The sequence below is a fragment of the Panicum virgatum genome, chromosome 2K (assembly GCF_016808335.1).
Source record: "Panicum virgatum strain AP13 chromosome 2K, P.virgatum_v5, whole genome shotgun sequence".
NCBI classification, from domain to species: Eukaryota; Viridiplantae; Streptophyta; class Magnoliopsida; order Poales; family Poaceae; genus Panicum; species Panicum virgatum.
In genome coordinates, this window is record NC_053137.1 from 33,738,770 (window position 1) to 33,750,351 (window position 11,582).

Consider the following 11,582-nt stretch of genomic DNA (forward strand, 5'->3'; position numbering starts at 1 on the left):
ATGTCGTGGTCAAGTCCACATCGGCTGGGGGGCATCTGGAAGATTTGCGTAAGGTTTTGGAGCAGACTCGAAAGTTTGGGCTCAAAATGAACCCGAAGAAATGTGCCTTTGGCGTATCGGCCGGTCAGTTCTTAGGATTCCTGGTACACGAGCGAGGAATCGAGATCAGCTTGAAGAGTCAAGAAGCGGTAAAGACAATGAAGCCGCCTACTACGAAGAAGGAGTTACAGAAGCTCATCGGCAAAATCAACTTTGTCAGACGATTTATCTCCAATCTGTCTGGGCGTATCGAGCCGTTCATGGGACTGGTGAAGATCAAGTCCGAGGATGAGTTTCACTGGGGGGCAGAACAACAGCAGGCTCTTGATGAAATCAAGGAATATTTATCGAAGCCTCCAGTATTGGTTCCGCCTCAATAGGACAGGCCTTTCTACGTGTACCTGTCCGTGGGTGACACTTCCATCGCCTCGGTTCTGATTCAGAAACATGACGATCAGGAGAGGGTTGTCTTCTACCTCAGCAGGCGCATGTTGGACGCCGAGACCAGGTATCCTGAGATTGAAAAGCTTTGCCTTTGTTTATTCTTCACATGTACAAAGCTTCGACATATTTTCCTCTCGGCGGAAACGATCGTCATATGTAAATCGGATGTCATCAAGCATATGCTGTCAGCTCCTATTCTAAAAGACCGACTAGGAAAATGGATGTTTGCGCTGTCAGAATTCAATATCCGATATCAACCTGCAAAGGCGGTCAAGGGACAGGCACTAGCGGATCTCATTGCAGACAAGATGTAACACCCGGTTTATAAAAGAACATAAACCAATCAATCATATACGTGCCAGGATCAAGTCACACGTATATACAACAGAATGAACAGTATATCATAGCACATATCACGTAAAAAGACATAATAAAGCGAATACAAATGTTATTTATTACATTAATGACAAAAATGTCTGATACAGCGGAAGCGAAGTACAAATACGATAAAAGCTCTCCGAAGCTGAAGCAGGGCGCCACAGGGACGTCGACTGGGAGACGAACACCTAGAAGTCCTCGTAGTCTTGGTAGCGCTGGACGAACTCCCTCGTGTCGGCAGGAACTGAGCAGCAGTAGCGTAGCCAAGAGGAAAAAGTAGAGAAGAGGCAAGAGTGAGTACACAACTTGTACTCAACAAGTATAACACAAACTATGAGGCTCTAAAGTTGGCTGACTCGACTGCATTAGCTTTTAAGTCTTGGCAAAATTTTATTAAAGCTATTTACTACGAGTTGATGAATTACCATTAACCCAGTTACATAGTAATTAATCAAAATTAATTATGTAACTACTGAGAACCAAACCACCACCATACCAAAACCCCGAGAGGCACCCCCTCGTCGGAAGGAGCTAACCCCACTAATCAAAAGGAGGATCTGGGCCGCTCATAACCGTGAGCACGGCTAGTATACCAGTTTTACACTCTGCAGAGGTTGCACATCTTTACCCACAAGTCGTGAGCTACGCCAGAGGTTCATCACACTTCCTTAGGTGAGATGACTAGCGACTCACTACGAGGCCGTTACATCTCGTTGGTAAGGCGTAACCGCGAGAGTTAGGTCAGCGACGATGGGGCCCACCTCCGGGGGTACAAGCACAGGAGCGCAATCCAAGCACAGACCAAGCCGGAGGAGCAGGGACCATTGAAGCTTACTACTCTTGCCCCGCAGGTAAGTTACTCCAAACCAAAAAGACCTAATTAGTAAGCCAAGTCTATCCCATTCTAGCCTTGTGGTAGCGCTGTTGTCCCAGGTTGTCGCTCTATGAACCGGTCCTTATGGAGAGTGGCCAACCAAGCACTAAGCACCGTGCCGGCCCCCTAAACCATGTTTCTACAAAAACCATCTTTTAACGAGACGTGAGCCACTCATCCACACAGAGGGCCACTCTCAGAATTAAGTTCAAGTAAACCATTAATCAAATTAATTAAAAAGGACCAGAGTGTGTTATAGCGCAGCAACCTAGCACAACTAACCAAAATGCAACCCAAGGATATATATAAAGGATATAAAGTGGCTAGGAAAGTCCTTATAGGCATACAGTATTAAAATGCAGTATGAAAATGTATTTAAAGGTGATAGGTTGTTCATGTTACACTTGCCTTCCTCGTACTGCTCCTACTGCTGCTCAAAGTGCTCGGAAGACGGCTGCTCCGGGTACTGGTACTGGGGCTCCTCAGATGGATCAGCGTCTACTCACGAACACATGGCCAAAACAATGCACAATAATAAGCATACAAGCAAACACTAACAAAAGCTAAGAAACAGTACATCAATACATAAAAACATTAAGAAAACTAAGCTAAAACTATTCTACGCATGACAACAATCGTGTGGACATAAAGAACGCCTAAAACGGAGCTAGGACGTGAAAACTACGCTTAAAACGAGGTCCAGGGGCTTATTTATAAGAAAACTAGAGTTCCAGGGGGTTTTCTGCAAAAACCGAGGGCTAAAATGTAATTAAACTAAAACTCTGGGATTTAACTCGCAAAAAGGCAAGGGCTGGACGGCGGGTTTGATTTCTGGAAAGCTCAGGGGGGTCGGTGCAAGATTCTGGGCCTGGTTTGAAATATTTTAACACTGAGTAGGACTGCGGGTTAATTTAAAAGAAACCGAGGGTCTCTTTTAGAAAAAGTCCAGGCCGAAAGGGTATCTTCTAATCTGGGCCGTTGGCTTTGGATCTGACGATATAGACTCGGTCTGGATCCAATCTAATCGCAGCCGTTGGCGTTTAATCGGGCGGCTCAGGATAGTTGGGGCGCGGGCGGCGGCGCTGGGCCGCCGGAGCTCTGCTTCGCGGCGAGGGCGTCACCGGAGTTGGCCAATTTAGCGTTCCTGGGCTCGTTTTGGCCTGGGATTTGGCCCAGTGGCACGAGCGCGGCATGTGTGGTTCGCCTAGATGGCGGATTGGGGCCTGGTCGGATCTTGCCACGGCGAGGGGCGGCGCGAGGTCGTGGGGCTCGCCGGCGAACGAGTATTCGCGCTCTGCTGGACTCAGGCGAGGGAGCCGGGATGCGTCCGCGTGCGTGCGGGTGCTAGTGCGAACCCGAGCAAGGGCCGCGTGGGGACGTGTCGTGCTGCGAGGACTCCGCCATGGAGGAGCCGTGGTGTGCACGGCGGCGGAACACCGGCGCGTGCCGTGCTGGTAGCTAGGGTGGCCTACGGGCTAGGCTAGCTAGCGCAGAAGGGAGATAAAGTTGGTGCGTGGCTCACTGAGGCTCGAACCGGGCGTGGATGTCGTGCAGGAAGCTCGGCGGCGAGATGCGGGCGGCGTTCGGGGACGGGACGCTGCGGAGGTCGGAGTAGAGGCAGCGGGCTCGGGGGAGTTCCAGGCGTCGAGTAGGAGTCGTGGCGTCGATTGGCGGTGGCGAAGGGGCGGCGGAACAGTGGGACTTCGGCGGCGCAGGGCCTTGCTCCGGCGTGGAGGTCGCGGGGCGACTGCGCTAGGGTTTGGAGGCTCTGGTGGCGGCGGTGGAGAGGTGGGGTTCGGAGGAGGGCCGGGGACCCTTCTTATAGGGCGGCGGCGGCCTTGGCGTGCGCGCCCGGGCGGGGAATCACGGCGAGATTCCCGGCCGGGAGTTGCGCTCCGCGGGGGAGACGGAGCTGCCAAGCGGGGCCCACGGGTCAGCGGGCGAAGCGCGAACGGCGCGGGCTGAGGAGAGCGGGGCGTCGTGCGGAGTGGCCCGAGTGCGGGGTGTGCTGGGCTGCGGCGCGAAGCAGGCTAGGGTGGAACGGGCTCGGTCGCGTGTGGGCCGTGAGAAGAGAGGGGTGAGGGTTGCGGGTTGGGCTGCGGAGATGGGTTGGGCCTGTCGGGACTTGGGCTGAGGTTGGGCCCGCGTGGAAGAGGGAAGCAGCGGATTGGGCTACTCACGGCTTGGGGCTGGGTTGGATGTTGGGCTGGTTTGCTTCTTCTCCTATTCTTCTTTTCTTTTTCCTCTCAACTCAAAAACTATTTGAATTTCAAAATCAGATTTGAATTCAAAGCCCTAGCACTCAAACAAATAAAAGAGATGCTCCGGCATGATGCAACAACAAAAAATTAAACCTATGATAAATTTTAATTACTTGAGGAACAAAATTAGATTAAATGCCATACTAAACACAATAAACCTTAGAAATTTAAATAAAGCCAATTAAATTTATTAATAAATGCTGGAATTTAAATTAGGGTGTTACAGACCCTACCCCCTTAAAGAAATCTCGTCCCCGAGATTTAGCTGGGCTGGCTAGCAAAGAGATCTGGATAGGTCTTCCTCAACTCATCTTCTCGCTCCCAAGTAGCCTCAGCTTCACTGTGATGACTCCACTGAACTCTGCACATCTTGATGCGCTTATTCCGAGTAACCCTTTCTGATGTCTCCAGAATCTTCACCAGATGCTCAGTATAAGTCAGATCTTCCTGGACATCTACTCCATCCAGTGGTGCCTGCTCCTCGGGTACTCGCAAACACCTCTTCAGCTGAGATATATGGAAGACATCATGAACTCCCGAGAGGCTGAGAGGTAACTCCAGGCGATAAGCAACTTCGCCTTTCCGCTCTAGCACCTTGAATGGCCCCACATACCGAGGTGCTAACTTCCCCTTGACATTAAATCTGCGGATTCCTCTCATCGGAGACACCTTTAGGTACACATAATCACCAACACTGAAAGTCAGGTCCCTCCGTTTGCCATCAGCATAGCTCTTCTGTCTGCTCTGTGCAATCCTCAGATTTTCTCGCACAGCCTGGACCATCTGCTTTGCATCATCTATGATCTCAGGACCAAAGAGCTGCTTCTCACCGATCTGATCCCAATAGAGAGGAGTCCTGCACTTTCTGCCATACAATGCCTCGAAGGGGGACTTCTTCAGACTGGCCTGATAGCTGTTGTTATATGAGAACTCAGCATAAGACAGGCACTTATCCCAACTAGTACCGTACTGAATGGCACAAGCTCTCAGCATATCCTCCAACACTTGGTTGGTTCTCTCTGTCTGCCCATCTGTCTGAGGGTGATAAGCCGTACTGAAGCGCAGCTTCGTATCCAACGAATCATGAAGCTGCTCCCAGAACCGAGAAGTGAACTGAGACCCTCTGTCGGATATGATCTTCTTGGGCACACCATGCAAGCAGACAATCCGAGAGATGTACAACTCTGCAAGCCTAGCACCGGAGTAAGTAGTGTTCACTGGAATGAAGTGAGCAACCTTCGTCAGACGATCCACTACTACCCAAATGGAGTTGTACCCTTTCTGAGTACGAGGCAATCCAACAATGAAGTCCATAGTGATTTCCTCCCATTTCCACTCTGGAATCTTCAAAGGCTGTAACAGACCTGCTGGCCTCTGATGCTCAGCCTTGACACGCTGACAGGTGTCACAAATAGCCACGTACTCTGCCACTGAACGCTTCATCCCATACCACTAGAAACGTTCCTTCAGATCATAATACATCTTCGTGCTGCCCGGATGAATAGAGTAAGCTGTATCATGGGCCTCACTCAGAATCAACTTCCGGAGATCATGCACATCAGGCACGCAGATCCGGTTCTTGTACCACAAGGTACCCTGATCATCCTCTCTGAAATGAGGAGCCTTGCCCTTCTTGAGCAACTCACGAATCTCCTGCAGCTTCTCATCATCTTTCTGATGCTGCCTGATCTCTGACTCTAGAGTCGGTACTGCCTCAAATGCTGCACTGGAGGTATGATGCAAGAAGCCCAGACTCAACTGCTCGAACTCCTCGCATAACTCTGGAGGCATCTGGAAAGCCACGGCCATGTTGACATAACTTCTTCTGCTCAAAACATCTGCTACAACATTGGCCTTGCCCGGATGATAGTGAATCTCCAGGTCATAATCCTTGACTAACTCTAGCCATCTTCTCTGCCGCATGTTCAGCTCATTCTGCGTGAAAATGTACTTGAGGCTCTTGTGATCAGTGTAGATATCACACCGCTGTCCATACAAGTAATGCCTCCAAATCTTCAGAGCATGCACAACTGCGGCTAACTCAAGATCATGAGTGGGATAATTCAGCTCATGCCGACGTAACTGCCGTGAAGCATAAGCAATCACTCTGCCCTCCTGCATCAGAACACACCCAAGACCATCCTTCGAAGCATCACAATACACCGTGAACCTCTTCGTCTGGTCTGGCAGAGTCAGGACTGGCGCCGTAGTCAACTTCTTCTTCAGCTCATCAAAGGCCTTCTGACGCTCATCAGTCCATATGAATGCCACATTTTTCTCCAGCAAGGAAGTCAAAGGCTTCGCGATCTTGGAGAAATTCTCAATGAACCTCCGATAATATCCAGCTAAGCCCAAAAATGACCTGACTTCCTTTACTGTCTGCGGTGTCTCCCACACTAGCACATCCTTCACCTTGCTCGGATCAACAGCAATACCTCCCTGAGAGATAACATGACCGAGGAATGGAACCTCGTCAATCCAGAACTCGCACTTGCTGAACTTGGCATACAACTGATGCTCTCTCAATCTCTGCAACACGAGTCTCAGATGCTCCTCATGCTCTTCTTCTGTCTTGGAGAAGATCAGAATATCATCAATGAAAATCACCACAAAGACATCCAGATAATCCATGAAGACCATGTTCATCAGATGCATGAAGAAAGCCGGGGCATTAGTCAAGCCGAAGGACATGACCGTATACTCATATAGACCATACTTGCAAGTGAATGCCGTTTTCGGAATATCCCCAGGACGGATCCTCAGCTGAAAATAACCCGAACGAAGATCAATCTTCGAGAATATACGAGCACCTCGAAGCAGATCGAAGAGATCCTCAATACGGGGCAGTGGATGCTTGTTCTTGATAGTAACTGCATTCAGCTCCCGATAATCGACACACATCCTCTTCGAGCCATCCTTCTTATCTACCAGCAATAATGGAAAAGCCCAAGGAGAGAAGCTGCGACGGATATAGCCCTTGGCTAGCAACTCATCAATAGTCTTCTTAACCTCTTCATGCTCTATAGGTGCCATACGGTAGGGCCGCTTTGCAATAGGAGCTGTGCCAGGCAAGAGATCAATACAAAACTCAATGGCGCGTTCTGGCGGCATACCTGGCAGATCATCCGGAAAGACATCCGGGAATTTAGACACCACACGAATACCGTCCGTGGGTCTAGCCTCCATCTGATGATGAAATCCAGAAGGCTCTACTGCACTGATAACAACCTCTTGGCCACTGGAAGCTGATAGCAAGACTGTCCTCTGAGCACAATCTATCCGGACTCTCCACTTGGCCAGAGTCTCCATTCCCAGAATGACATCAATGCCCTTGGTGTCTAGCACCATCAGATCAGTACAGAACTCTACTCCCCTCAAGGAAACACTGACTCTCGGGTAGTAAGTGTGAGACCTCAACTGTCCTCCCGGTGAAGATACTAACAGGCACCTCTTTAATGTGCTAGTATGAATACCATGATGCTCGACAAAAGACTGAGTAATGAAGGAATGCGTAGCACCAGTATCAAAAAGCACTGTAGCTAGATATGAATTAACCATGAATGTACCAATAACCACGTTAGGAGCCTCGGCCGCTGACTCGGCCGTCACGTGGTTCACCCTGCCCTGAAGTGGCGCCCTGGGCTGAGCTGGGCGCCCCTGCTGTCCCGCCTGCGCCTTCCGGGGGCAAGCGTTGGCGTAGTGCCCCGGCTGGCCGTAGTGAAAGCAGGTGCGAGGGGGTCCCTGAGCCTGCTATCCGGTAGGAGCTGCCGGACGTGGAGCCTGTGGTGCCGGTGGAGCAGCACGAGCCGGAGGTGCCGGTAACCTCTGGCCCTGCCCCGCCTGCTGCTGCTGTCGAGGCGGGTACTGCTGTGGTGGCCTCTGCTGGTACTGCTGAGGAGGCCGGTACTGCTGAGGCTGCTGGAGGCATGGACGAGTGTTGCTGTCGGAAGCAACGGGGACAATCTTCCTCTTCTTGTCCTCCATCTCCAAGTGCTTGCGCTCAGTGTTGAGCGCGCTGTCAACCAGATGGTTGAAGTCGTCGAAGCGAAGATTGAGCAGCGCGTACTGGAGGTAGTCCTCAAGGCCCTCCATGAAGTGCTCCTGCTTCTTGAGGTCATCCGCAACATCGGCAGGGGCGTAGCGAGCAAGCTGCAGAAAACGATCACGATACTCCGTGACCGACATAGTCCCCTGAAGTGACAAAGACAGATAGATATCGAAAGATTAACTCAAGATTCATAAGAATAGAACAAGGGGCATTAGCTCAAAAGAAACCGCTGAATGATTATATTTAAGATTACCTGCTTCAGTGCAAGGAACTCCTTCTGCTTCATCTTCATAACGCCCGCGGGGATGTTGTGGTTGCGGAAACGCTCCCTGAACTGGAGCCAGGTGAGAGCCTCGCGGTCTTGAACTGGGTGGGACTCCCACTAGTCCAAAGCTGCCCCTCGCAGCTGTCCTGCTGCGTACAGAACTCTCTCCCAATCATCGCACTGGGCGATGTCCAGCTGACGCTCCACTGCACGGAGCCAGTCGTCAGCCTGAAGAGGGTCGGACGTGTGAGAGAACGTCGGCGGGTGACCCCTCAGGAACTCAGCACGCCTGTCGCGAGGCTGCGGCGGTGGAGGAGGCGGAGGCTGAGTGTGAGCCTGCTGAAGAGCCTGAACAGTGTTGTTTAGGGTGGCCATCATATGCATCTGGAGCTGGAAGTACTGCTCCGGAGTCAAAGGCGGCGGCATCGGGATCCCGGTCCCCTGGGTGTTCTGCCCCTGGTTGTTCTGCCCCTGCTGGTCAGAACCACGCCTGGTGTTCACCATCTGATTTTGGACAAAAGATTTCACGAGTAAGGATATTGCAGGAATAAATTCAGATGGATATGATAACTCTTTGCGGAAAAAGACTCAGCCATGATAAAGTAGATAGGATAGAGTTGACTGTTTTACCCCCAACGATCTAACTCATTTTATTAATTAGTTAACTTTAGCATAAGAGTGATTTTCTCTAAACAAATTTAAACTACTAAGCTATGCAATCATTCAAAAATCCAAATCAAGCATGTAGCATAATAACAAGCAGACAATTTTCACGACTTAGCCGAGTTTAGCAAAAGACTCGACTAACACAACGCGTCGCAGAACGTGCTATCGTATTATTATAAAAAGGGTCGCCTAGCTAATAATCATGGTGGTCGGATGACTGATTCAGGCCAAATCTACGAAAACTATTCTTTAGAGAGAGAAATCAAGGCAAGATGGGTAAAACCACTCTGTAACACCCGGTTTATAAAAGAACATAAACCGAGCAATCATATACGTGCCAGGATCAAGTCACACGTATATACAACAGAATGAACAGTATATCATAGCACATATCACATAAAAAGACATAATAAAGCGAATACAAATGTTATTTATTACATTAATGACAAAAATGTCTGATACAGCGGAAGCGAAGTACAAATACGATAAAAGCTCTCCGAAGCTGAAGCAGGGCGCCACAGGGACGTCGACTGGGAAACGAACACCTAGAAGTCCTCGTAGTCTTGGTAGCGCTGGACGAACTCCCTCGTGTCGGCAGGAACTGAGCAGCAGTAGCGTAGCCAAGAGGAAAAAGTAGAGAAAAGGCAAGAGTGAGTACACAACTTGTACTCAACAAGTATAACACAAACTATGAGGCTCTAAAGTTGGCTGACTCGACTGCATTAGCTTTTAAGTCTTGGCAAAATTTTATTAAAGCTATTTACTACGAGTTGATGAATTACCATTAACCCAGTTACATAGTAATTAATCAGAATTAATTATGTAACTACTGAGAACCAAACCACCACCATACCAAAACCCCGAGAGGCACCCCCTCGTCGGAAGGAGCTAACCCCACTAATCAAAAGGAGGATCTGGGCCGCTCATAACCGTGAGCACGGCTAGTATACCAGTTTTACACTCTGCAGAGGTTGCACATCTTTACCCACAAGTCGTGAGCTACGCCAGAGGTTCATCACACTTCCTTAGGTGAGATGACTAGCGACTCACTACGAGGCCGTTACAAAGAATCTCGTTGGTAAGGCATAACCGCGAGAGTTAGGTCAGCGACGATGGGGCCCACCTCCGGGGGTACAAGCACAGGAGCGCAATCCAACCACAGACCAAGCCGGAGGAGCAGGGACCATTGAAGCTTACTACTCTTGCCCCGCAGGTAAGTTACTCCAAACCAAAAAGACCTAATTAGTAAGCCAAGTCTATCCCATTCTAGCCTTGTGGTAGCGCTGTTGTCCCAGGTTGTCGCTCTATGAACCGGTCCTTATGGAGAGTGGCCAACCAAGCACTAAGCACCGTGCCGGCCCCCTAAACCATGTTTCTACAAAAACCATCTTTTAACGAGACGTGAGCCACTCATCCACACAGAGGGCCACTCTCAGAATTAAGTTCAAGTAAACCATTAATCAAATTAATTAAAAAGGACCAGAGTGTGTTATAGCGCAGCAACCTAGCACAACTAACCAAAATGCAACCCAAGGATATATATAAAGGATATAAAGTGGCTAGGAAAGTCCTTATAGGCATACAGTATTAAAATGCAGTATGAAAATGTATTTAAAGGTGATAGGTTGTTCATGTTACACTTGCCTTCCTCGTACTGCTCCTGCTGCTGCTCAAAGTGCTCGGAAGACGGCTCCTCCGGGTACTGGTACTGGGGCTCCTCAGATGGATCAGCGTCTACTCACGAACACATGGCCAAAACAATGCACAATAATAAGCATACAAGCAAACACTAACAAAAGCTAAGAAACAGTACATCAATACATAAAAACAGTAAGAAAAACTAAGCTAAAACTATTCTACGCGTGACAACGATCGCGTGGACATAAAGAACGCCTAAAACGGAGCTAGAACGTGAAAACTACGCTTAAAACGAGGTCCAGGGGCTTATTTATAAGAAAACTGGAGTTCCAGGGGGTTTTCTGCAAAAACCGAGGGCTAAAACGTAATTAAACTAAAACTCTGGGGTTTAACTCGCAAAAAGGCAAGGGCTGGATGGCGGGTTTGATTTCTGGAAAGCTTAGGGGGGTCGGTGCAAGATTCTGGGCCTGGTTTGAAATATTTTAACACTGAGTAGGACTGCGGGTTAATTTAAAAGAAACCGAGGGTCTCTTTTAGAAAAAGTCCAGGCCGAAAGTGTATCTTCTAATCTGGGCCGTTGGCTTTGGATCTAACGATCCGGACTCGGTCTGGATCCAATCTAATCGCAGCCGTTGGCTTTTAATCGGGCGGCTCAGGATAGTTGGGGCGCGGGCGGCGGCGCTGGGCCGCCTGAGCTCTGCTTCGCGGCGAGGGCGTCACCGGAGTTGGCCGATTTAGCGTTCCTGGGCTCGTTTTGGCCTGGGATTTGGCCCAGTGGCATGAGCGCGGCATGTGTGGTTCGCCTGAACGGCGGATTGGGGCCTGGTCGGATCTTGCCACGGCGAGGGGCGGCGCGAGGTCGTGGGGCTCGCCGGCGAACGAGTATTCGCGCTCTGCTGGACTCAGGCGAGGGAGCTGAGATGCGTCTGCGTGCGTGCGGGTGCTAGTGCGAACCCGAGCAAGGGCCGC